The sequence below is a fragment of the Narcine bancroftii genome, chromosome 3 (assembly GCF_036971445.1).
Source record: "Narcine bancroftii isolate sNarBan1 chromosome 3, sNarBan1.hap1, whole genome shotgun sequence".
In the NCBI taxonomy this organism is placed as follows: Eukaryota; Metazoa; Chordata; class Chondrichthyes; order Torpediniformes; family Narcinidae; genus Narcine; species Narcine bancroftii.
The window spans coordinates 16,963,883-16,989,149 of record NC_091471.1 but is presented as its reverse complement, the minus strand read 5'-3'; positions in this window follow the sequence as shown (position 1 = coordinate 16,989,149).

Sequence of the window (25,267 nt, the reverse complement as noted above, 5' to 3'; positions counted from 1 at the left end):
GTTTTATTTATTTTTTTTAAATCCTGGGTCATCACAGGCAGATTCAATTCCAGCTGAAGTGAATGGATAACAATATAATTCCAAATTGGGGTGGTGTGCATCTTGAATGGGGATGTTCTGGGGGTGATATTCCCATGTAACTGCTGGTCTTATCCTTCTTGGTGTTATAGGGCACATATTTGTGCAGTATCCTGGATGATTATCTATAATTACTGCAAGTGTTGTAAATATCACACCACCTGTTCCTTCCACTGATTCGTAAGCCTTGTTTCTCCACTGCACCAGAGAGCCACACACCTGAAATGTTAACTGTTTCTCTTTTTGTAGTTTTATTTTTAATGATACAGCCTTCTGGCCATTGAAAGCTGTACCGCCCAATTGCATCCAATTAGCTGACCACCCCATAAATTTTGTGGCAGGTGGATGGGAACAGAACACCCAGAGAAAACCCACCCAGGTCACAGGAGATCAATACAAACTCCTCAGAGACAGTGCAGGATTGGAACCTGGGTCTCTGGTGCTCGTGTTGTGCGAACCACAGTGTGAAATGGGCTAATCTCTTTCCACACAGAAATACTGGAGGAACTCAGCCGGTCTTGGAGCATGTGGTGCAACCACTATTGTGTACAGATGAATGTATTTGCTCTATGGGCTGGCCCATCCCCTGAACCTGTGACTCCTCCCTCCCAGATATCCCCATAAAGGCTGTCATGCCCAAACCTTTCCCTCGGTACCTGCCTTAAACTGGGGCAGCAACATGCAAGCTGTGCTGACACTTTAAGGTGATTAAAGCCTATTAATCACGACCCTCTGTCTGATTGTGGTTAATTAGTAGTGCACAGCATCCATAGGAGGTAAAGATATGTTACTGACATTTTGGTCCCAAACATTGGTAAGATATCTTTATCTCCTATGGATGCTGTGAGACTGACTGAGTTCCCTCCAGCAGTTCTATGTGTTTTTACTACAATCATAATGTCTGCAGACTTTCGTGTTTCACTCTAAACCACTTTCCACAAATGCTGTCTGGCCTGCTTATATTTTTCCTCATTTATTTCCACTTTATTTTTCTATCTTTTTTTAGATATACAGCAGGATAACAGGTCTGTTTGGCCCACAAGCCCGAGCCGCCTAAGTACCCCAATTAACCTGCAATTGTTTTGAAAGGTGGGAGGAAACCAGACCACCCAGAAGAAACCCATGCAGACACAGGGTGGACATACAAACTTCCTACAGACAGCCTCGGATTCAAACTCCAGCTGCTGGCAATGTAATCTTTGGCTTGGCTTCGCGGACGAAGATTTATGGAGGGGGTAAAAAGTCCACGTCAGCTACAGGCTCGTTTGTGGCTGACAAGTCCGATGCGGGACAGGCAGACACGGTTGCAGCGGTTGCAGGGGAAAATTGGTGGGTTGGGGTTGGGTGTTGGGTTTTTCCTCCTTTGCCTTTTGTCAGTGAGGTGGGCTCTGCGGTCTTCTTCAAAGGAGGTTGCTGCCCGCCAAACTGTGAGGCGCCAAGATGCACGGTTTGAGGCGTTATCAGCCCACTGGCGGTGGTCAATGTGGCAGGCACCAAGAGATTTCTTTAGGCAGTCCTTGTACCTTTTCTTTGGTGCACCTCTGTCACGGTGGCCAGTGGAGAGCTCGCCATATAACACGATCTTGGGAAGGCGATGGTCCTCCATTCTGGAGACGTGACCCATCCAGCGCAGCTGGATCTTCAGCAGCGTGGACTCGATGCTGTCAACCTCTGCCATCTCGAGTACTTCAACATTAGGGATGAAAGCGCTCCAATGGATGTTGAGGATGGAGCGGAGACAACGCTGGTGGAAGCGTTCTAGGAGCCGTAGGTGGTGCCGGTAGAGGACCCATGATTCGGAGCCGAACAGGAGTGTGGGTATGACAACGGCTCTGTATACGCTTATCTTTGTGAGGTTTTTCAGTTGGTTGTTTTTCCAGACTCTTTTGTGTAGTCTTCCAAAGGCGCTATTTGCCTTGGCGAGTCTGTTGTCTATCTCATTGTCGATCCTTGCATCTGATGAAATGGTGCAGCCGAGATAGGTAAACTGGTTGACCGTTTTGAGTTTTGTGTGCCCGATGGAGATGTGGGGGGGGCTGGTAGTCATGGTGGGGAGCTGGCTGATGGAGGACCTCAGTTTTCTTCAGGCTGACTTCCAGGCCAAACATTTTGGCAGTTTCCGCAAAGCAGGACGTCAAGCGCTGAAGAGCTGGCTCTGAATGGGCAACTAAAGCGGCATCGACTGCAAAGAGTAGTTCACGGACAAGTTTCTCTTGTGTCTTGGTGTGAGCTTGCAGGCGCCTCAGATTGAAGAGACTGCCATCCGTGCGGTACCGGATGTAAACAGCGTCTTCATTGTTGGGGTCTTTCATGGCTTGGTTCAGCATCATGCTGAAGAAGATTGAAAAGAGGGTTGCTGTGAGAACACAGCCTTGCTTCACGCCATTGTTAATGGAGAAGGGTTCAGAGAGCTCATTGCTGTATCTGACCCGACCTTGTTGGTTTTCGTGCAGTTGGATAATCATGTTGAGGAACTTTGGGGGACATCCGATGCGCTCTAGTATTTGCCAAAGCCCTTTCCTGCTCACGGTGTCGAAGGCTTTGGTGAGGTCAACAAAGGTGATGTAGAGTCCTTTGTTTTGTTCTCTGCACTTTTCTTGGAGCTGTCTGAGGGCAAAGACCATGTCAGTGGTTCCTCTGTTTGCGCGAAAGCCGCACTGTGATTCTGGGAGAATATTCTCGGCGACACTAGGTATTATTCTATTTAGTAGAATCCTAGCGAAGATTTTGCCTGCAATGGAGAGCAACGTGATTCCCCTGTAGTTTGAGCAGTCTGATTTCTCACCTTTGGTTTTGTACAGGGTGATGATGGTGGCATCACGAAGATCCTGAGGCAGTTTTCCTTGGTCCCAACAAAGCTTGAAAAACTCATGCAGTTTGGCATGCAGAGTTTTGTCGCCAGCCTTCCAGACCTCTGGGGGGGATTCCATCCATACCTGCTGCTTTGCCACTTTTCAGTTGTTCGATTGCCTTATATGTCTCATCCAGGGTGAGGACCTCATCCAGCTCTAGCCTTAGGGGCTGTTGAGGGAGCTGGAGCAGGGCGGAATGTAATAGGATTCTGCTAACTGCTACGTTAGCCACGCCACACAACTCTAACCATGCTGCTCAAGGTCTGCTGACAGTATTGGTCTTTCTAGGTGGTCAGGTCCCACATCCTTGTTCTTACAATGGATGACACAGACCAGGAAGGTTAATAGAAACATAGAAACATAGAAGATAGGAGCAGGAGTAGGTCATTCGACCCTTCGAGCCTGCTCCGCCATTCAACGAGATCATGGCTGATCTTAAAGTTCAGTACCCCGTCCCCGCCTTCTCTCCATAACCTTAATACCCTTATACTGAAGAAATAGATCTAATTCCCTCTGAAATAGATTTAATGACCCTGCCTCTACTGCCCTCTGTGGCAATGAATTCCACAGATTCACCACCCTCTGGGTCAAGAAATTCCTCCTCATCTCAGTCCTAAATGGTTTGCCTATTATCCTCAAATCATGGCCCCGGGTTCTGGATTTTCCCATCCTTGGAAACATCCCATCTGCATCCATTCTGTCCAGTCCTGCCAGAATTTTATAGGTTTCTATGAGACATGTGTTGGTAATTACTGCCACTTCCATCCCATCTCATCACAGGGATGCCCTTTGGGCTGCATATTCCTTCCCCAACTTTTCTTCCACAAAGCAAACTTGTATCTCTCCCTTGAGTAAGACACAAAAATCTGCAGCCACCATGATAGAAGTAAAGGCACAACACTGGAGAAACTCAGCAGATCAAACGGTGTCCTTCACGTGGCAAAGATAAAGATACATAACCAACGTTTTGGGAATGAGCCCTTCATCGAGGTATGAGGATGAAGAGGGGGAGGGGTGGTTAAGCCCGAAATGCTGGGTCATGTATCTTTATCTTTGCTACCTACGTGAAGGGCACTGTTTAGCCGGCTGAGTGTCGCCAGCTTTGTGCTTTAACTTCTATCTCTTCCCTTCTACATTTCTGATGAAGCTTCACAGAACTGAACCCTTAACTGTTTCTCTTTCTAGCCCATGCTGTTTGATCTGCTGAGTACTTTTTCCCCAAGAATTTTCCAGATTTTGAGCAGCTGCAGATGTATTTTTTGTTTGGATTTTCAAACTGATTTGCATAGGACATTCCTTCGTCATTTTTATCGCAAGCTGCTCTCAGCAAAAATCTTGCCCCAATCACTTTTACTTGTATCTTGCAAAATCCTGCAAGGTAGAGGTCCCCAACTTGGCCTCTCGGAAACCACATCTCCATTAGATCTATTAAATGACACTCCTTCTTTTCTACTTATATTATTAATTCATTATTTTGAATGCTAAGTTCTTATAGGTATGGTGCCGCTGATGTATTTTCCCTGAACTCTCTGATACGCTATCAATAACTGGAAGTTATCCCTTTCCATAATTACATTGAAACTAATGGTACCATAATCAGTGGATTCAAAGTGCTCCCCAACACACACCTCAGTCACCTGCCTTATCTCATTCAGCAACAGTAGATCCAACACTGCCCCCTCTCTAGTGGGTACCTCAACGTATTACTGCAAAAAACTATCCTGCACACATTTTACAAATTCTAATCCATCCAGCCCCTTCACAGAATGTGTTTCCCAATCTATATTAGGAAAATTGAAATACCCCACCAATAACCCTGTGCTTATTACAAATCTTTGCTATTTCCTTTCACATTATTTTAATGCATAAAATGCCTTCTCTTTTGGTTTGCTGTTTAAACATTGATACAAGTGATTTGCTATTGGTACTGGTCTGCTTTAAAAAAAAATAACCAGTTATAGGTCATATGCATTAAATGGTAGGCTATTGAGATGTGCAGACCAACAAAGGGATTTAGGAGTTGTGGTAAATAGTACCCTCAAGGCTGATACTCAGGTAGATGGTGTGGTGAAGAAGGCATTTGGAATGTTGGCCTTCATAAATCGGAGTATTGAATTCAAGAGTAGGGAGGTTATGATGAAATTGTACAAGGCATTGGTGAGGCCAAATTTGAAGTACTGTGTACAGTTTTGGTCACCAAATTATAGGAAAGATATAAACAAAATAGAGAGAGTGCAGAGAAGGTTCACGAGAATGTTGACAGGATTTCAAGGTTTGAGTTACAGGGAAAGGTTGTGCAGACTGGGGCTTTTTTCTCTGGAGCATAGAAGATTGAGGGGGGACTTGATAGAGGTGTTTAAGATTTTAAAAGGGACAGACAGAGTAAACGTGGATAGGCTTTTTCAATTAAGAGTGGGGGTGATTCAAACTAGAGGACATGGTTTAAGATTGAAGGGGGAAAATTATAAGGGGAACATGAGGGGAAATTTCTTTACGCAAAGGGTTGTAGGGATGTGGAATGAGCTTCCAACTGACGTGGTCGAGGCAGGATCATTGGTTACATTTAAGGAAAGACTGGATAGTTACATGGATAGGAGAGGACTGGAGGGGTATGGACCGGGTGCTGGTCAGTGGGACTAGGAAGGTGGGGATTTGTTACGGCATGGACTAGTAGGGCCGAACTGGCCTGTTCTAAGCTGTAAGTGTTAATATGGTTATATGGTTATCTGAAAAAACGTTTATCCGACCATTTCAGACAATCAGAGTTCTACTGTAACTTACACATACTTTTTTGTTAGTTCGTGTGATCTATATAGTTGTACCTTGAGAATTTTTCAGTGCATTTCAAAAATGGTACTTATATATCAGACAATAAACTCTTAATTCATTCACTCAAACATTCATCAAAACGTACAAGGTTCTGAGGAGATGGACAAAGTAGATGCCTGGACAACGTTCTCCTCCAAAGGTCATGAGCTAAACAAGAAAGTTGGCAGATGCTAAAGTCGAGTGCAATATCGTGAAAAAAGCACATCAGCGCCTCAGTTTCTCAGGAGTTTGCGGAGGTTCAGTATGACATCATGAACCTTGGGAAACCTCTGAAGATGAGTAGTGGAAAGTGGTTGCGATACATCCTGGTTGGAAAGTCCTGCAAAAGGCAGTGGACACAGCTCAGTGTATTGCAGGCAAACTCTCCCCACCATCAAGAATATCTACACGAAGAGCTGCCATTGGTGAGGAGTTGCAATAATTAAGGATCCACACTACCCAGCGCACGCTCTGTTCTCACTGCTGCCATCAGGAAAGAGGTACAGGTGCCACAGGACTCGCACCCACCAAGTTCAGTAACACCTGCTACCCCTCCACCGTCAGACCCCTCAATGACCAACTCAATCAGAGACTCGTTGAAGGAGTTAATTTTCACATTATTTATTACTGAATGTTTATTTTCTGTATTGCACAGTTTGCTTTCACTTCCTTCTTGTTTATATTTCTCTTTCGTATACATTTCCTTTCCTGAGTACAGTTTTTTTTGCACCACCGATAAGTATAAATTCTGCCGTGCCCACAAGAAGATGAATCTCAGGATTATATGCAATATCTTCTTTATACTCTGCCAATAAATCTGAACTTTGAAGATATAAACGTGCTACAGAAATTCCCAGCAAGTCACGCAAAATCCATAGGAAGTAAAATGTAACCAATCATTCATTCCTGATGAAGGGCCCAGGCCCAAAACATTGGTTCTCCTTTACTTCTCATGGATACAGCATGACCTGCTGAATTTTTCTGGCATTTTTGACAACTGCTTCAGACATGGAAGAGGATGATTAGGAACACTGAGAGGGTTGGAAAATCTTTGGAATTCTCTGCTCCAGAGAAATTAGGACACTGAGTTACGGAACATATTCCAGTCAAAGGTGGATACATTCTTCGGATATGGGGAATGTTGAAAAAAATGTCAGGACAATGGCCAAGATCCAAACAGGGTGATCTAACTCCATGGACAACAGGTTTCAGGCACTATATTACCTATTCCTGCAATTATATTGTCTTTGTGGTACGCTGTGGTGCAGCCTGTACTACAGGCTTTAATCCACTTAAACTCTGTTATACACCAGTAGTAGTCTCGATGGTTCCATGTGTGACTGGTCTGGGAGGGGCTGGCTCAAGTCCATGTACAGGTCAGTGGTTGACAGCTGACCAGATGGAGACAGCCTCCCAGATGATTTTCCTGCAAGTACAGAGGTCACACCCGGTAGTAGGCTGGTGGGCTCAAGGCCCAGTGATGTGGTTGTATCATCACATTTAATGCCCTTCATAAAATGAGTCTTGGGGGGGGGGAGTCTCAGTGCTGACTAGCATTTACAAGTTCAGGCGGTACAATGGTCATCTGTGCCTTTGCGACCATAGCAGGGTTAGCTCCTGGTCAATGGTTGGTGGGGGGGAGGTTTGCCTGTGGGTCGGACGGGTCCAGGGTTGCCAGGGTGACCGGCAGCGTGGGCAGGGCAGTGTCTGGCAGTGAGGGGGTGTATTTGTGGGTCTGATCCGCGGGGAGTGGGGCCTGCTGGAGAGACGGGGGAAGGAGGTTGGCTCCTGGTGAATCCTGAGTGGGTCAAAGGTACCTGTGCTGGGGAGGTTGGACAAGGTACTCATGGTGGGTGTGCAGGGCCCCTGCTGGTTCCAGATCCCTGGTCAAAACAGTGTCCATACGTCCATTGGGATATCTGACGTAGACATAGTTCAGGTTTAAATGGAGAAGGAGCTCCTGCTCGATCAGGGGATTAGATTTGTGGGCCCGCACATGCTTACAGAGGAGCACCGATCCTGGAGATGTTAGCCATGATGGGAGGGCGATGCCAGTCACCAATGTTCTAGGGTCTGATTGGTAACCATGCACATAAGCATGCACTTAATGGCATGGTGTGCCTTGGGAAGGGCCTCTTGCCAGTAGTTGATGGACCAGCCTTTGGACCTCAGGGCCAGGAGGACCACCTTCCAGATCACCCTGTTTTTGCAGTTCACCTGCCCATTGCCCCAGGGGTTATAGCTAGTCATGCGACTAGCCGCAATGCCTCACGCTACTAGGTACTGCTCCTCACTCATGAAGACGTACCCCCCAATCACTATGGATGAATGCTGGATATCCGAATATGGTGAAGATTTGTGACAGTACCCTGATAACAATGGCTGTGGACGTGTCAGGGCAAGGGAGTGTGAAGGCAAAACGGGAGTATTCATCTACGACCGGGAGGAAGTTGATGTTCTTGTTCGTGGAAGGCAGGAGGCTCTTGAAGTCGACGCTGAGCTATTCAAAGGGCCAAGTGGCCTTGATGATGTGGGCCTGCGGCCGGTGGAAGAAGCAGGGTTTGCACTCCGCACAGACCCTGCATGACTCGGTCATGATTCAGACTTCTTGGAATGTGAAGAAAAGGTTCTGGGGCTTAATGAAGTGATACAGGCACATAATGCCTAGGTGGCAAAGGGTGTCGTGCAGCACCTGCAGTTGGTCGGACTGCACGGTGCTGCAGGTCTTGGACAAGGCGTCGGGGGAGTCGTTGAACTCCCCTGGGCTATACTGGATGTCATAGCTGAACATGGCCAGCTTGACTCTCCAGCACAAGATCTTACCGTTCTTGATCTTGCCTTTATGGGTGGTGCTGAACATTAAAGCCACTGCATGTTGGTCAGTGAGGAGAGTGAACCTCCTGTCTGCCAGGTAGTGGTGCCAGTGGCAGACTGCTTCCACAGTCGCCTGGGCCTCCTTCTCAATGGTGGAGGGTCTGAGTTCAGAACCATGGAGGGTCCTGAAAAAGAAAGCCAAGGGTCTATCCCTTTGGTTGAGAGTGGCCGCGAGGTAAAAATCAGAAGCATCACATTTTACCTAGAATGGGGTATCCTTGTCCCAGCATGCATTGTGGCATTGGCGATGTCTTGTCTGATGTGGGTGAAGGCTGCTTGCGCCTCAGGTGGGGGGGGGGACCTTGTCTGAGAAGCAGGGGACCCACTGGGAGTAGTAAGAGAAGAGTCCTAGGTACCTGCAGAGGGCCGTGAGTGTGTGGGGGAGGGGCAATTCCATTAGGGAGCACATGCGTTTGGGGACAGGACCAATGGCACCACGTTCCACGATGTACCCCAGGATGGCGAGGCAGGTGGTGCTCAACACGCACTTCTCCTTGTTGTAAGTGAGGTTCAGCTCCTCAGTACACAGAGTTTAGGTGGATTAAATTGTGGTGCGCTGTGGTGCAGCGAGCAGATACAAAACACAGTGAAACTGCACTATAGGCTTTAATCCATTTAAACTCTGTTGTACACCAGTACTAGTCTCAATGGCTCCATATGTGACTGGCCCGGGATGGGCCAGTTCAAGTCTAAATACAGGTTGGTGATTAACACCCGGCCAGATGGAATCAGTCTCCCAGGTGGTCTTCCTGTAGGTACAGAGGTCGTCTCCTGCAGTAGGCTGGTGGGCACGCGGCCCAGTGCAGTGGTTCAATCACCACGGTTTTGGTACCCTTCTTCTGATTTTTCCACCTCACCTTCCAATTTAAAAAGCAAATGCTTATTCCAGCAAAATAATTCACGAAAGAGAAGTGAGTTGTTGCCCAGGTCAGTTTAAATAGGGTCACCCATGAGAAGAGCTGACTCTTTCCCCAAAACTGGTGGAAAGCAAGTCCCAGCCTCCCAGATCATGTAAATGGAAGAGAATGTTCAGGTAGAAGAAAATCACCAGTATAGTCAAGTTGACATCACTGTAGATTCTCAGTAATTCTCTGTGAATAGAAAAATACCTCTAAGGCAGGAGGCTTTAGAACCTTGAGGGTTTAACCCTGAGGGTATATGTGCACATTCTGTATATAACTATATATAGAGAGTATGTGCACATTATCCTTTCCCCTACCACTGAGGACATTATTAAACATCTTGACGTGAGCACATCCTGAAATTTATTTTTACAATTAAACGAAGGCATTATTTAATAAGGAATGGTAAGGGATGTGGAAGCGTGTAAAGGTGCCAATTAATGATATTGACTCTAGGCCCAGGGAGACAGAGAGAGAGAGAGAGAGAGAGAGAGAGAGAGAGAGAGAGAGAGAGAGAGAGAGAGGGAGAGAGATAGCGAGGGAGAGAGAGAGAGAGAGGGAGAGAGAGGGAGAGAGAGAGAGAGGGAAAGGGAGAGAGAGAGAGAGAGAGAGAGTGATAGGGGGAGGGCAGAGATAGGGCAAGAGAGAAAGAGGGATAGAGAGGAAGAGTGAGAGAGAGAATGGGGTAGAGGGAGAGTGGGGAAGAGAGGAAAGAAGGTGAGAGGGAGGGAGAGAGTAAGGGAGCAAGGAGAGGAGAGAGGGAGAGGGAGATAGGGAGAGAAAAAGAGAGAGAAATGAAAAGAAAATACTTTGCATCCAGAATTTTAGTATTATGGCAGCAAATATGTTCATTTCCCTCCTGTTAGCTAGCACAGTTTTCTTAAGTAAAGAGCTATCAGCAAGGAAGGTAAATGGGCTTATTACCATGCCTGGTTCCACGGGAATCTGTCACTCCAAAGTTCTACTACTGGAGTGCCTGAATGGCTGAGGCTGAAAATTAAATCCAAGAGACTGCAGATGCAGAAATCTAAAACAGAACACCCCAAACAGCCAACGGATCAGGCAGCATCCATGGAGGGAAGTGGACAGACAATGATTTGGATGATATTGAAGGTTGGGATCTGGAGCTCGGGTTGGCGAATGGTTTGAGGCTGTAGAGGCTGCAGGAGTACTGAAGGTAAATCCACAGTAACTCTAAGGGGACTCTCTTTTGCTTCTCCTTCTCGTTATTGGGAGTACTTGGTAATGCTCATGGTGACCTTTTGTTTGCTATTACTGCAGGCAAAAGTTGATGTGTAGAGTTTAACCTTGAACCTTGCTTCAGGACTGAGGAAAAAGAAAGAGGACAGGCAATAATGAAAACAATAAGGGGAAAGGTTAACAGGTTAATAATCCTGGGTTTGCATGATCCCATCAGCATTAATGTCCATCGACATGATGCACCATATTGTGGATCAACCACACAGATGAATTTCTCTCCCCTCAGGTATTTGGTTCCACTAACTTGTGGGTGGGCTGATGTAGTAGAGAAAGAGTTGGGGAAATGGTTTGGAATAAATCAAATGGTCTGTCTGACCTTCCAGATGGATGGAAAAGAGCACTTGTCACCTTGATAAGGACTCTGGCTAACATTTAGATGTCAACCATCTTTGAATATTCAAGTCAAGCCATTATTCTCTCAGAGCTGGTCAAGAAGCTACAATCACTGGGCCTCTGTGCCCCCCACCCCCCCAACCCCCGCAACTGGATCCTTGACTTTCTTATCGGAAGACCACAGTCAGTATGAATTGGAAACAACATCTCCTCCTCAGTGATTGTCAGCACAGGTGCAACCCAAGGATGCGTGCTTAGCCCACTGCTCTACTCTTTATGCATCCATGACTGTGTGACCAGGCACAATTCTAATGCTTATCTATAAATTTGTCAATGACACTGGTTGTCAGCAGAATCACAAACGACAATGAGGAAGCTTACAGGAGGCAGATAGATCAGCTCTTTGTGTGGTGTCACATCAACAACTTTGTGCTCAATGTTAGCAAAACCAAGGGGATGATTCAGGACTTCAGGATGGAGTCAGGGGAATACAATCCAGTCCTCATCAGGGGCTCAGTAGTAGAGAGGGTCAAATTCTTCAAATTTCTGGGTGTCAACATCTCCGAGGCTCTGTCCTGGAATCTCTGCATTGATGCAATCACAAAGAAGGCTCACTCACGGCTATACTTTGCGAGGAGCTTGAGTAGATTTGTTACGTCAATGAAGACTCTTAAAAACTTCTACATGGAGATCATTCTGGCCAGTTGCGGAGGTGCCAAATCTCAGGACAAGAAAAACTCCAGAGTGTTGTTAACTTGGCCTGCGACATCACAGGCACTAGACTTCACTCCATCGAGGACATCTACATAAGTCATTGTCTTAAAAAAGCAGCCTCTATCCTCAAAGACCCCCACCACCCAGGCCATCCCCTCTTCACTCTGCACAGGAGCCTAAAGAGAAGCTCTCAGTAGCACAAGGACAGTTTCTTCCCCGCTGCCATCAGATTCCTGAATAATCAATGAACCAAAGACACTGCTTTACTTTTTGCACACTATATTTATTTTTATATTTTTTAATATATTAGTGTTGTAAGATGCTTAATAATATAAATGTTTGGACTGTGACACTGCCGAAAAACACCAAATTTTGTGACTTGTTCATGACAATAAATTCTGATTCTGATTCTTATTGAATGTCATCTGATTGAACAAGTACAACCTGTCAAAATACTGTTCTCTAGTCCTCAGTACAAAACATGCAGACAAGCAAGCTGACATAACACGTATACAGACAAACAAACCTATGAAGGACAAGTATTTCATCTACACAAATAAAGGATTCAATGTTGTTTAGGACATATGAGAGTCTCGGAGGTTGAGTGTGAGCAGTTCCTTTGGTCATTTATCATTCTCACTGCCCGTGGGAAGAAGCTGTTCCTCAGCCTGGCGGTGCTGGCTCCGATACTTCTGAATCTCTTCCTCGACAAGAGCAGTTGAATAATACTGTGTGCGGGATGGAAGCGGTCCTCAATTATTTTGTTCACCTTCTTCAGACAATGATCTTGGTAGATCACCTCAATGGCATTGGGTAGGTGAGAGAGGGAGACTCCAGTGATCTTCTCTGCCTCTCTTATGGTCCTGTGGACTGACCTCCAATCCATTTCAACCATGTTCCTGTTCAGTTATAGAACTTAGAACGTAGAACACTACAGCATAGTTCAAGCCCTACAGCCCTCGATTTTGTGCCAACTTATATATTCCTATGTAACAAAAAAATAAATCCTTACCTTGTAACCCTCTGTTTTTCTTTCATCCATGTGCCCGTTTAAGTGTCTTAAACCACCTCATGTTTTAGTCTTATTTCCTGGGTTTGATGATCCCATCAGCATTAATGTCCATCGACATGATGCACCATATTGTGGATCAACCACACAGATGAATCTCTCTCCCCTCAGGTATTTGGTTCCACTAACTTGTGTAAGTCACGTGTTTCCAGAGAGAAGCAAAACTGTTGGATATTTATCAGTCTGTTGCTTCCCAGGCAAATCACATTCCAGAGCCTCTCACTGTCCTGGGTCAGGGCTTTAGCTTGGCTGTCGATGCCTGGCAACACACATCCTAGGCCCCTCTGACTATCTTTGTCACCTGCCTCCATCCCAGCAAAAGCATTAACCAAGTTGAATTTATGTACAGGGTGTACCAATATTTAGGTTAATTAATTTAAGCATCTGTCGATGTTCAGGCTGATTTTCGATACGGGTGCAATGCACAAACATGCTGGAAAAACTCAGCAGGTCACGCACAATCCATAGTGTGTAAAAAGTAACCAACGTTTTGGGTCTGAGCCCTTGGACGGGAATAAGGAAAAGCAGGTGGACAAGTGGCGAGAAGGTGAGAGGTGGAGAGAAGAGAAGGGAGGAAGGGGTAGGGGGAGGAGCACAGGTTGGATGTTCTTTTTTTCATTTTTAACCTACAGTATTCTCAGTCAAATCTTGCTCCAATCCGTTTTACCTGTATCTTCTAATTATCCAGCAAGATTAAGTCCTATCTCCATTATGGCTATTGTATTTTTTTTCTACTAACATTATTCACTTGTTTTTTGGATGCTAAGATCTTACAGGTATACCCTATCTTTGGCTTTAACTTCTAATTTTCCTGATGTCACATTGATGACCTGCACTTTGTTTAATTCTCTGCACTTTTCTGACCTTGTTTAATTAACCTTATTAATGAATTCAGCTCCGAGTGTTGATTTTCCCACTGTAGATTTATCTGATGCTCTCTGGTGTTTAATCTTTTTCTATCCTTTAACATTCATTATTTTTTATGCAGTAATTTAATCTATATTCATGGTTTATTAATATTATTTACATAGCTGCAACACACAAAAATTGCATATACAAATAACTCCATTCATTCATTCATTTAATCACCCAAGATTCAAGATTAATTTATTGTCATGTAATAAATATTACACAATTGTGAATATTACACAAAATTTTCTTTAGTCTGACGCAAGGCAGACAGATTTGCCATCAGCAGAAATTGCTGGGCTCCTCTTTCAGTCAGAGAAAGAGATGCAAAAGAGAGTCCCACTCCCCACCCCCCCCCCCACCAGAGTTACCGAGTGTGTGTGGATTCACCTCAATCACTCCCGCATTCACACGGACTCCAGTCCAGTGGTGTTACTGGGGTTGGTCAGCCCCTCTTGTTTGTCTTAATATCAGCCCTTGTGAATGTCGCAAAGAATAGATCTAATCTGCTGAGAGGAGTCAGCCTCTTCGATCTACATGATCGTCAGAAGGTAAAATGATGCATTGACCTTTGCGGCAAGGGGGTTGGAGAATGAAAGCACAGAACCTCTGATGCATTTACACAGGAGTACGCCTTGGAGCATAATGTTGCACATTCCTTCATACTTCAGGAAGGATCAACTAGCCTTCAAGATTTCCTTTCATTTTATATTCGGACCCTCTTGCAGAAATGAACATCTTGTGTGTTTACTTTCTGTGTCAATGAACCAGTATACCAGAGTCTCTCTTTCTCTGCACTAATGTTTATCATTTACCATTTCTGTTCTCCTATTCTTTCCACCAAAGTTTTCAATTTTTTTTGAATTTAGACATACAGCATGGTAACAGGCACTTCTGGCCTATGAAACCAAATTGACCTATAATCTCCATACGTTTTGAAGGGTGGGTGGAAACTGGAGCGACGCAGACACAGCAAGAACGTACAGTGCCGGGTTTGAATCCGGGTCACCGGTGCTGTAACAGCTTTGTGATAACTGCTATGCTCAACATTTCATTTCATCGCCAGATAACATTTGGACAATTCTCACTTGAAGCCAGACTCCCTGATGTTAAATTAACATCTATATCCAAAGCAAAATCAAAAATGTTTATGCATTAGGGGATTTGAACCAGCCATTGTCAATTGGGGAGGTGGATGAACAGTTACATTTAAGGGGAGTCACAGACTGAAATGCTAAATATTTTTAATATTTTTTATGTAGTTAATAGAAACTTACTAAACTTGGCTGTTTCAGTTGGAAGGGGGCCTATTATCTTTGAGCAGAGTCCTGGGGGAGCCATAACCAATTAAAAGGTTGAGAATGGCTGATATGAAGAGTGAAAATAATTGCCAGGGTTCATCAGGTAATACTGTTCATTACACGGGACAACAAAGAGTTTGCTTCCTGAATTCTTTGGGTGTATTTTATGGATTTTGGGCTGCTGATCATGACATTTACCGTACAATGTTCCTATCACATATCGTCTTTTAGATATAACCTATTTTCGTGATTTCCTGTCATATTTTAAGTCTCCTTCAAGCCCACAAAAACCATAAAGTGCAACATGTCATTGAAAATTCATTTTCTGCATTCACACTTGGACTTCTTCCCTGCCGATCTTGGTGCAGTCAGTAATGAACATGGTGAAAGGTTTCACCAGAAGATGGTGACCATGGGAAAGCGGTATCACAGCAACTGGAATCCATCAATGCTGGCCGACATGAGAGGCATCAGATGCTGAGTACAAATTAAAATCAGCGGCAAAAAATTTTGTGATTAAACACGCTAAATTCAATAAAAGTTAATTTAATGTTTCTCCAACTTCCTACATGATACAGCAAATCTGAAATTATCTTTGTGTTCATCTTAAAGCTGTCTATCATAATCTCCATATTTTTTCAGGAAGCAAGCTGTGACAAGTATATAGAAAAGTTTTTGGGAGATAAATTGAGAATGGTTTGTTAGAGTAGGTTATGTACAAACACTTTAAAACAGATCTTATTTAAGATACTGGAGATCTGCCCCATGCTAGACATATTGGCTCCACAGCTTTTGCAAGTGCTTTGAAGAGTGCTCAAGAAACTTCACTAATGGATTGTTGTTTACAAAAGGCAACAGATGAAAGATCATGTTGGTGCCGCGGATTGTCTTGAAGAGAACTTGTGGTTTTGCAAGCAAAGAGAGAGAGAGAGAGAGAGAGAGAGAGAGAGAGACACACACACACACACACACACACACACACAGATCACTTGTACAGTGTTACAGCCAGAAGAAGCAACTGGGACTGGAATTGGAACAGGACAAGCTGGCAAGCTTGTGGAAAGCCCCATTTTGGAAGATGGCCTGGTCAAAGTTCTTGTGGTTCCAGCAAGAGGAGAGGATTGGCTGTCTAATGTTCTCTTTGAATAAGAGAAACAAAAAGGAACTCTGTGGGGACCTGAAAGAAAGAGGTTGTCACCTGGAGAACCCTGACGGGTCAAGTTTTGTCAGCAGGACACTGAAGTGACTGATGGAAGTACATCAGTTGTTGATGTCCTGGAACAACATATTTCTCACTGAAAATGACAAGAATCTTCCTAAGCGGTAACCATTTACCTTTCAAGCACCAAAGCCTGCTGAACTTTATAAATGCTAAATTCTGTGCACAGTTTAAGAATTGCCTGCAACCAGTGAACTTGGAGGAATGAGAAGTGAGATTTGATTGTGTATCAAAGAACTTTTCTGAACTTACACACACATTACATACATGTGCACATAGAATTAGATGGGGGTTAGTTAGGTTAGTTAAATCAACAGTGATAAGTTAAAGTTTGATTCTATTTTCATGTTTAAAGATCATTAAAAGCAATGTTTGTTTAAGAAACCATTTGTCTTGGTGAATATCTATTGCTGCTGGGTTTATGGGTCCTCTGGGGTCGTAACAAAACGTGTTAAAAAAATGTTGCCTAGTATTATTAATGCATTCAATTTACAAAGTTCCAACATGGGTGAATCAAGGATTGGCCTCTGTAAAAATGTTAGCTTCAATTAAATACACTAATATGAACACTTCCAGGCCTCAATAAATCCTCTGCACAAGCAATAATGCAATAAAACTTGCCAGGGATACATTATCTATCTTTGATAAAATCTGTGGCACCCCAGAGATCTTGCTCAATATTTCCTACATGTACATTACGTAGCAGTGAATCAATTATTGCTCATTTATGTTAACCGTTTTCAGTAATATTCTATACTTTTCTTGGTTTAACTTTGACTGAGACTGCTTAAAGGGTGAACGTACAATTAATATGATTTCGTATTCTACTCATTATTCAGATATTAGGCTAGCTACAGTATATGGAAGAAGTGGTCTTAACAACATAGAAAGCATGAATGACATTTACACTGCACGTTTCCTGACTGCAGAAATTTTAATACACTGCATGGTGAATAGAATATTTCTGAAGCATTGTCATTTGAGCAATGTATTAAATCCAGCAGCCAGATTGGGTGGAGAAGACTTAATTAAACAACTTTCATTAATTTAACTTAGCACGGTAACAGGTTCTTTCGGCCCACGAGCACATGCCGCTCAATTACACCCAAATGATCTATGTTTTGAATGGATGGAGGAAACTGGAGCACCTGGAGGAAACTCACACAGATGCGGGGAAAAGTGTACAAACTCCTTACGCAGGATTCAAACCCCCGTTCCCGATCGCTGACACTATAACAGCATTGTGCCAATTTTGTTTCATTTATAACTTTAATGATACACCATGGTGGGTGTGTAGGCCAGTGGTGGAATGTAGGGGAAGTTGATGAGAATGCGGGAAGGGTAAAACATAGGATCAGCGTAAGATTTGTTGAAAATGTGTGGTTGATGGCCAGCATTGGACTTGATGGGCTGAAGGGTCTGCAGGATTGTCTAATAAATGCCAGAATTTGTGGTACTGTGCTTTAGAGCAGGAGATGGCATACTGGCATCTAATGGGAGTCCACCCCTTGTTACACTGATCAGGGACTGCTATAACACAATAAAAGAACTGTCTACACTATTGCTAAGTCACTTCTTTTGCATGAGGGTAACTGTGAACATGTATTCTCTATCAATGTTCTTCTATTTATTGTTTCTTTTTAACTCAATTAAACATATTTTTTGAAAAATTATTTATTAATCATGGTAAATCGTGCAATTAAAAAATATAACTAAAGGGAAAACAAGATGCATACTTGATATTTTTGTAAATAATACCCCCTACAACCCCCCTCTATCCCCCTACCTTAACCCTCCCAACCCTTCTTTAAACCAACCCCAATAGAAGAAGGAAGAGAAAGAAGAGGAGATCATATAACATAAAACTCTCAATCGATTATTTGCCCTGGTTCGGAGCAACATCATCAATGCGAGGGAAGCAGGATAATAATTCAGCCCCATATATTACATAGGAACATAGGAAGTAGGAAGAGGAGTAGGCCAAAAATGGCCCATCGAGCCTGCTCCGCCATTCAATACAATCATGGATGATCTAATTTATGACCTAACTCCACCTACCTGCCTTCTCCCCATATCTCCTAATTCCTCTATCATGTAAAAATTTATCTAACCGAATTTTAAATATGTTTAATGAGGCAGCCTCAACCACTTCCCTGGTTAGAGAATTCCAAACATTCACTACTCTCTGGGAAAAACTATTTTTCCTCATCTCTGTCCTAAATCTACTCCCCCGAATCTTGACACTGGGTCCTCTCGTTTTAGTAATATATTCTAAATATGGGCTCCAGGATTTAACAAAAAAGGAATAATTATTACGTAAATTATATGTAATCTTTTCCAACGGAATACAAGATCTCATTTCCAAATGCCACCTCCAAATACTCAAATTAGTCTAATTTTTCCAGGTAAATTGCCAAACATTTTCTAGCCACAGCTAAAGCCAATCTCAAAAAAGCAATTTGAAATTGATTTAGTTTTAACTCCAAACTCAACTTCTTAATATAACCCAACAAAAATACTAAAGGATCAAATGGAATTTTCAATTTAAAAATAGCTTCTAAAAGTTCCTTAAAAAAAGGTTTCACCGTCTCGCATAGCCAAGTAGAATGTAAAAAGGAACCAACTTCATTGTGACATCTAAAACATAAATCAGAAGAAATAAACATATTTACAAATTTCTCTGGGGTTAAATATAATTGATGAAGAAAATTATAGTGAACCAACATTTGCACTTTTAGTCATACTATTCTCACATAAATTCATCCAATCATCCTGATAAATAGATAAAGACAAATCATTTTCCTTTTTTTAATCTAGATTTATAAACATCTGACTTAATCATTTTATTCTGTAATAAAGCATACATCTCAGATATAAATCCTTTAGTGCCAGTAAGTAAAATTTCAAATTTAGACCATCTCGGTAACTGTAACATACACCCAAAATTATCCAACCATAAGGCTTTAATCTGATAATAAGGAAAAAGAGTATTCGAAGATATTTCATATTTCTCTTTCATTCTTTGAAAAGAAATAAAATATCCCACTTCATAATAATCTATCAATTTAATATCTTTCTGATCCCACAATTTCAAAAGTTGATTGTTAAGTGTAAAAGGAAAAAGCTTATTTTGAAACAAAGGGGCTTTACACAAAATTTTACCTTGAGTACCTATAGCTTCATTTTTTTACTCCTTAAATCCATTAAACGTTTCAACACAGGTAAATTATAATTACTTAATAAATGAAAATTAAATAAACGGATCCATCTTCTTCTCACTAATCTGAGATAATACAATATTAGCCCATATCAAAGGTTTATCCACTTCGAACATCCTGTTAATAAATTTCAACTGTGCCGATTCATAATAATTCTGAAAATTTGGAAGTTGCAACTCTCCTAATGCATACTTCCAAGTTAATTTCTGTAGTGACACCCTTACCATTTTATCTTTCCATAAAAACCTCCTCATCAAAGCATTTAGGTCTTTAAAATTTTTTTGAGCAATCTTGTAAGGAATAGATTGAAAAAAATTATGAATTTGATGAAATATATTCACTTTAATACAATTAACATGTCCTATTAATGTTATAGGTAAATCTTTCCACCGATTAAAATCATATTTAATTTTAGACAGTAAAGATAGGTAATTCAATTCATGTAAATTATTATAATTATTATCTATCTTAATATCTAAATACTTAATCTGATCCATCCATTTAAATTTCACAATATGCCTACACAAAGATTATTCCATTTCAGATAAAGGCATAATCTCACTCTTTACCCAGTTAATTTTATAACCCGATACCTCAAAGATTCCAAAGGTTGGGTTACAAATATCAAAACGTCATCTGCAAACACATTTACTTTAAATACATCAGATTTCACTTTAATACTTCATTATTACCATCTTGTCTAATCATTTGAGCCAAAAGTTCAAGAACCAATGCAAATGGAGCTGTTGACAAAGGGTAGCCTTGTCTAGTTAATCTAGTTAAGGTAAAAGGTGAAGATACCTGTCCATTTGTCACAACTCCAGCAGAAGGACTTCTATATAAAACCTTAATCCAAACAATAAAAAAAGGCGCAAAATTGAATTTCTCCAAAACTTTAAATAAAAAACTCCGTTCTACTCTATATCCTTCTCCTGCCATTATTTTTTGTTGTCATTTTTTTCCCCTCGCCAAATACCTGTTCAGCTGCAGGAAGCTAGAACTTGGCACATACACATTGCACAATGTGTATGACAATGAATTCTTTATAATGTTCTATTAGTTCCTAACAGTCACAATGAACTACACTGTACTCAACATTAGTCTGAAGATCATTAAGCACCAAGAGTCAAGTTCTTATTGATTTATTCATTCTTCAGGAGACCAACATTTATTGCCTATCTCTAATTGTCCTTGAGGAGAACCATTTCTTGAACCTCCGCTGCCTTCTGTTGCTTCAGAATTCCACAACATAAATCCAGGGATGATAAATAGATATATGTTTTCCAACTGTGTTCAAGTTTATGTTTATTGTTATGTGCACTGAAGTAGAGGGAAATAACTTGGTTTATGTGCTATCCAGCAAGTCTATCAATTCAAATGTGCTGCAGATTGAAACGCAGGACAGAGAGTTACAGTGAGAGACCAGTTCAGAGAGGGTGAAGACAACATTATTTTACTTGGGGTCTGATCCATGGAGCAAACAAACTAGATTTTTCACTTTTGAATCTTCGTTCCAATGGGAGGAGGCAGAAGAGAGAAGTGGGTGAGCCCTTGAGAAGGTTGGCTGCTTTTCTGGGGCCTCGGGAGGTGAAGATGGAGGGAAGGGAGGTTAATGAGATGGTCTGAGCTGCCTTCACAATTCTCGGCAGTTTCTTGCAGTTTTGGGCAGAGCAGCTCCAGTCATGCATCCTGTCAGGTTACTCTCGGCAGTGCATGTAGAGTTTGCTGAAGGGTGCAAAGGAATTCGAAATGTTGGCATGTCTTCTCGGCTGTTGCGCCAACCTGGTTGGTTGGAGATTAATATGAAAAAGATGCGGCAGCTGAACACATTCAGGGAAGTTCAGAGTATCCCATGTTGTTCTTGCCTGTGTCTTGTAGATGGCAGAAAGGGTTTGTGGTGTCAAGAAGGAACCACTCCTTGTTTTCTTCCACCAAGCCCATTTCAAATCCATTTTGCAACCTAGTATACTAGTATCCTAACCTTCTGAACCAACTTCTCATGTGGGCTCTTGTCAAAGGCCTTACTAAACTCCATATAAACAACATCCACAGCCTTTCCCTCATCAACCTTCTTGGAAACTTCCTCAAAAAACTCTAGAAGATTTGTCAAACACAGACTACCATGCACAAATCCATCCTGACTGTCCTTAATCAGCTGATGCAGTCCAAATATTTATATATCCTATCTCTCAGAAATCCTTCAAATAATTTATATACTACTGATGTCAGGCTTACTGGCCTATAATTGCCTGGTTTACTCTTGGAGCCCTTCTTAAACAGAGGGACAAGACATGCCACCCTCCCATCCTCTGGCACTTGCCCTGTGACTAAGGACATTTTGAATATATCCACCAGAAGCCCTGCAATTTCACCACTTGTGTCCCTGAAGGTGTGGGGGAATATCATATCCAATCCAGGGGATTTATCCACCTTCATTCATTGCAAGGCAGCAAGTACCTCTTTCTCCTTAAACTCCGTATGTTCCATGACACTTCTATTTGTTTCCCTTCCATCCTTATTCACTACGCCAATTTCCTATGTAAATATTGATGCAAAAAATTATTTAAGATCTCCCCCATTTCACGAGGCTCCACACACAGTTGACCACTCTGATTTTCTAGATGTCCAAGTTTGCTACATACTATCATTTTATTTTTAATATATTTGGAGAAACCCTTTGGATTTTCTTTCACCTTATCTGCCAAAGCACCTTCGTGTCTTCTTTTTGCCTTCCTTCATAAGCATTCTCTTGTGGCAGCGCACTCTCTCATGGCGAACTGGCCCCGATTGTAAGAAGATGGTGCCTTTGGGGATTCCCTCTGCCTCATGTTTCCAGCCCAGCACACGCCCAGGGCAGCAGTTATGACTTCATCACGCATGCAGTGACTGAGCTCATGCTGCCCTTAAAGGGATGCGCTCTAGATTTGAATAAAACAGTCGTTAACGACATCCAACGTGGTGGCTGTGTGTTTCTTAGCTGTAGCTCGCACTACATTGGTGAGCCTAGATGTCTTTCTGAGCTTGAAACATGGATCCTGTTGAGATTAACACCATGGCTATCAAACTGCCCCCCTTCTGGACCCATCGCCCGCATATGTAGTTTGGGCAAGCGGAGGCACAGTTTCGCCTCAGGAACATCTCCGCAGATGCCACGTTGTTTTACCATGTCGTGAGCATTCTGGACAAGAAAACGGTAGCCAGGGAGGACAACCTCATCCACCACCCACCAGCTGAGGGTAAATATTCTGCCCTCAAGAACCTTTTCCTGGGCACCTTTGGTCTTTCCTCTCAACAGCGTGCGTCCAGACTCTTACATCTGGACGGGCTGAGAGACCACACACCATTGGCCCTCATGGATGAGATTCTGGCACTGGCGGAGGATTACAAGCCCTGCTTCTTGTTCCACCAGATCTTCCTGGAGCAAAGGCCCAAGGACATTCAGCTCCTTCTGGCAGACGAGGACTTCATGGACCCACACCGAGTCGCATCCCGAGCGGACACCCTCTGGCGCACCAAGAGGGAGAATGAAGCCGCCCTCAGTCAGGTCACTCGTCCAGGAACCAGCTGGCTGCAGCCCTCCCCCAAGCACAAGTCAGAGGAGCACCATCTTACCTGATGCTTTTACCATCAGCGCTGGGGAGCTCATAAGTGCAGGCAACCATGTATCTACCAGGGAAACAATCTTAATAATAATAATAATAATAATAACAATTACAGCACGGAAACAGGCCATTAGGCCCTTCTAGTCCGCACCGAACCAAACACCCCTTTCTAATCCCACCTCCCTGCACAATGCCCATAACCCTCCATCTTCCTCTCATCCATATACCTGTCCAACCTTTTCTTAAATAATACAATTGACTCCGCCGCCACTATTTCTCCCGGAAGATCATTCCACACAGCTACCACTCTCTGAGTAAAGAAGTTCCCCCTCATGTTACCTCTAAACCTCTGCCCCTTAATTCTTAACTCATGTCCTCTTGTTTTAATCTTTCCTCCTCTTAACGGAAATAGTCTATCCACATCCACTCTGTCTATCCCTTTCATAATCTTAAATACTTCTATCAAATCCCCTCTCAACCTTCTACGCTCCAAAGAATAAAGACCCAATCTGTCCAATCTCTCCCCATACTCCAGATGCTTAAACCCAGGCGCCATTGATGGCTGCGACCGCTGGCCATGCTAACAGTCTCCTTCACGTAACCGATAGGTCCACCGGCCAACGTATTCTGGTGGATAACGGAGTGGAGCTGAGCGTCTTTCCCCCCCACCACCCTTGAGACATGCACCTGATCTCGTGGCCCCATCCTGCAGGCAGCCAACGGTTCTGCCATCAAAATCTTCGGCTCCCGCAGGGCGCAGATCTAAATAGAAAAATTAAAATTCCGCTGGAAGTTCGTGCTAGCTCAGTGGGTACCGTGTTTTTGGGGGCCGTCTTCCTAAGGGCACATGGCCTGCTAGTCGACATGAAATGCAAAAGGCTGGTCAATGTTCGCACGTTCCACTCGGTTCACCCAGATGCCACAGATGCCTACAAGCCCGAAATAACCGGCATCATCGCTCCCAGGGATGAGTATTCAAGCATACTGGATGGGTTCCCTGCCATCCTACAGGCTTGGTTCAGTGCCACCTTGCCCCAGCATGGGGTATACCACCACATCTCCACCCAAGGCCACGCGCTTCATGCCAAGGCCTGCCGACTTCGGCCTGAGAAGCTGCAGCTAGCCAAGGAGGAGTTCTCTCACCTGCAGGAGTTGGGTATCATCTGCCTGGTTATTCCCCCCTCCACATGGTCCCCAAATCCTCTGGGGGCTGGAGACCCTGCATGGATTATCACCACCTGAATGACGCAACCATGCCGGACAGGTACCCGATTCCCAACATCCAAGACTTTACGGCTAATCTCCACGGCGCCCAAGTTTTCTCCAAGGTCGACCTGGTGCAGGGCCATCATCAGATTCCAGTCCATCCTGAGGATATTGGTAAGTCAGCGATCATCACCCCCTTCGGCCTTTTTGATTTCCTGTGTGTGCCTTTCAGGCTCAAGAACGTTGCTCAGACCTTTCAGTGCCTCATGGATGCAGTGGGTAGGGACTTGTACTTTGTGTTTATTTACCTTGACAATATCCTTATCGCCAGCCAAGACCATGAGGAGCACAAGGCCCACCTCTGCACCCTGTTTGCCACCTGGCAGAATTCGGCCTCATGGTCAACGTGCTCAGTTCGGCAAGCAGACGCTGCAGTTCCTGAGACACACCATCTCGCAAGCACCAGAAATGTTTGTGGCCATCCAGCGGTTCCCCAAAACCACTACCCTCAAGGGCACACATGTCAAACTCAGGCCCACGGGCCAAATTTGGCCCGTGATAGAATTATATTTGGCCCGCAAGATCATATCAAATATGTATTAGAGCTGGCCCGCTGGCCGCCGCACCAGTATAGCGCATGCACAGCTAATACTGCAAATCCCAGAATGCTTTGCAAATGCAAAAACAACTGAAGGAGAAGGGGAGAGATTTTATGGCATACTCACTTGCTGTAGAGGAGAGCAGCGATACATCAGATACTGCCCAGCTATCAATATTCATCCGTGGAGTGGACACGAAACTTTCCGTTACAGAGGAACTTTTAGGATTAAAATCCACGCATGGCACAACCACAGGAAAAGAAATCTTCAAGGAGGTGTCCAAATGTCTCAATGAAATGATACTGCCTTGGGATAAATTTGTG